Consider the following 3,602-nt stretch of genomic DNA (forward strand, 5'->3'; position numbering starts at 1 on the left):
ATACCGTTGAGGCTCATTCATCACCTTGGAGTTCCTCTACATTGTTTATCAACAACGGGGACCACCATTTATGGCTTTAATGCCTCCAACACTCGTCTCTTAGGCAAAATCAAACTCAAATGCCAAATGGGTGACTTGAGGGCAGATATCACCTGCTACGTCATCGATGCAGAGACGTCTTACAATTTTTTATTGGGTCGACCATGGATTCATAGCAATCTGATTGTTCCATCGACTCTGCATCAATGCATGAAATATATAGATGAGAGTGGTGAAGTCAAAACAGTGGTCGCAGAAAAACAACCATTCAAAGGGGTAGAGAATTATTTCACAGATTCAATTCACTACCTTAATGGTGAGCCATTTGAAGTACCACTGGTTCAAGAACCAGATAGCGGTAATGAAGCTGATATCGAGTCTGAGTACGAACATGGTCTTGTTTTTAATGACATAGAACCCGTCGTAAATTGTCTTAAAAATCTGGATGTAAATGATTCTGTCTACGAGGACAGCGAAGTTATCTATAATAATAATAATGATTTAGCTTACTTATCGTGTGTTGAATTAAATTCTGACATGCCAGGTACAAACACCAGCATATTGGCAGATCCTCTACCCCGATTATATGCTAAATCAAATTTATACATGCCGATTCAATCATCTTTTGTGACAAATCAACAACGAATCGAATTTTCGCAAGCAGTCTTCGTAGTGCCGGCTAAGGTTAATGGCAAAAAAGACATCATCTTTGGGAAGAGTGACGGCCCGTCGCAAACTCTTTTGGAAGAATCCGAGAAGGAGGAAAAAGACCCGCAATTCTCATATTTCACACCAACAACCCGAAAGCTTATGAAGAAAATAGGATATGACTTCATCCATAAAGAAGGTTTAAATTTCAGTAAAGGGATCCGGACACCAATTCGATCCGCTTATATCCTAGAAGGAAAGTCAGAGGATTACTATCACAAAACTCATAGTGGGTTAGGTTATGAATCCCTGCCGTTCACGCTGTGTTTTGGAGCCAATGGAGAGCCAGATGATGATTCTTACAGCTTATCTTCTGAATCTAATTGCTGGGAGTCTGACACCAGTATATGAGTTGTGTTCAAGGCACTCATGGCCAACATAACCTCAGCATCTCCAATAGAAAATCGAGAAGATGATTAATTACCTCTGCTTAATGATCCACTAACCCGATAGCTCGGTATACAGTGGGAACACCACTTCGAACAACACGAACCTCCTACTGATGACAAAGTGATCTAAGTGAACATGGGAGACGAGATTAACCCGAAACCCATATTCATAAGTGACAGCTTATCACCTGAAGAAAGAGAAGAACTCATTACTTTAGTGTGGGAGTATATTGATGTTTTTGCTTGGAACTATAAGGATATGCCTGATCTCGATCCTCAAGTGGCTATGCATCGCTTAAATATCAAACCAGACATCAAGCCTGTTAAACAACAACAAAGGTGATTTTGGCCCTAAATTATGAAGGCGATTGAAGCTGAAGTCAAGAAGCTCATTGAGTCGAGACCCTGACTGTGTGGCCAACATTATCTCTGTTCTGAAAAAGAACGGGAAGATTAGAGTGTGCATTGACTTCCGAGACTTGAACTCGGCTTGTCCTAAAGACGATTTTCCTTTACCCATCATGAACATCATTATTGACAATACGTGCAAGTTTAAAAGGATGTCTATTATGGATGGATTCTCAGGGTATAACCAAATCAAGATGTATCCTGATGACGAAAAGCATACATCTTTTCGAACACCTTCAGGGATATGCTGTTATACAGTAATGCCCTTTGGATTGAAAAATGCTGGTGCTGCATATCAACATGTAATGACCTCTATTTTCCAAAAACATCTACAAAAGACTGTAGAATGTTATGTGGATGACCTGGTTGTTAAAAGGCACGACAAGGGGAACCATTTACATGACTTGAAAATAATGTTCGACCTCATGCAGGCACATCAATTGAAGATGAACCCAACCAAGTCGTTTTTAGGAATGGCTAGCGGTAAATTCCTCGGGTTTGTAGTCACCGCTAACATAATTCACATTGACCCAGATAAAGTCAAAGCCATTCGAGAGCTGCCACCCCCTAGAAATCTCAAGGAGCTTCGGGGTATACAAGGATGATTGGCATACATCCGCAGGTTTATTTCCAACCTATCAAGCAAATGCCAACCATTCTCAAGATTAATGAAGAAGGGGGTATCCTTTGTATGGGATGAAGCTTGTCAGAAAGCATTTGAAGAGATTAAGCAATATCTTTCCAATCCACCTGTGTTGGTTGCACCGAAGTTAGGTAAACCCTTCTTGATATATATCTGAGCTACAGATCATGCCTTGGCAGGACTCTTAGCGTAAGATGATGAAAATGGCCACGAGCAAGCCATTTATTATCTCAGTAGGACTTTATCGGGTGCTGAACCTCGTTATCCTCCTATTGAGAAAGAATGTTTGGCCATGATCTTCACAGTCCAAAATATGCGACATTATTTGGTTGGACAAACTATACATGTCATTTCCCAGATCAATCCTATTCGGGTATTCATGACACAACCCAGTGCATTGAACTGGCGACTCACTAGATGGGCATTGTTGCTATCCTAATATGATATTCACTTCTAACCTCAAAAGGTAGTGAAAGGTCAGCCTATTTGTGATCTTATGACCAACCATCCAATGAAAGGGAATGTTGAATTATACCAGGACATGCCGGATGAGACGTATGAAGCCAATGTTGTTTCTAAAGAGCAGATATGACAACTATACTTTGATGGCGCAGTAAGAGCAAGCCCTACTGGTCAAGTTATTGCTAGAGTGGGGGTGTTGATAATCATATTTTATTACAATTTTATACCCCCATTATGAATAAATATACCATTAATAATTGTTGTTAGCTTAGTTTGCACATAAATGAATGAGAATATAAATAAATATTATTAAATATAAAAACCCCTTAAAAATCTCTCTTCTCTATTTTGTAGCATCTTAGAAGCCCATGAAGCAAAAGCTTAAAAGAGGAAAATGATTGAAGCCCAAAGAGCAAAGCCCATAAAAAAATACACCAAGGAAGCTATACTTGGACTTGGATGCAAAGAATGAGAATAAAATGGACTTGGTTGCAAAAAGTTCTCCATGACCGGACCTCTTTTGCTGCAAAAAAAAATTCCAATTCATTGAAGCATGAATGGGCCGGATTTGTGTTATCATTGTGTGGGCCGTGTGCAGTTAAATGAAAGGGACCAAATTAATACAATGACCTGCTACCAGATTTGTTTAAAAAAAAAATCAAATGAATACTTCATTAGTTGCTGCAAGTGGGCCGGACATGATGAAGCATTTGGGTTGTGAATGGGCCGGATTTGTGTTATCATTGTGTGGGCCGTGTGCAGTTAAATGAAAGGGACCAAATTAATACAATGACCTGCTACCAGATTTGTTTAAAAAAAAAATCAAATGAATACTTCATTAGTTGCTGCAAGTGGGCCGGACATGATGAAGCATTTGGGTTGGATTCTTTGCTGCAGATTTGCATAGGTTGCTTCATTGGACTCAAGTGGGCCGGATTATGATTTTCTTTTGA

This window comes from Asparagus officinalis, chromosome 1 (genome assembly GCF_001876935.1).
Source record: "Asparagus officinalis chromosome 1, Aspof.V1, whole genome shotgun sequence".
In the NCBI taxonomy this organism is placed as follows: Eukaryota; Viridiplantae; Streptophyta; class Magnoliopsida; order Asparagales; family Asparagaceae; genus Asparagus; species Asparagus officinalis.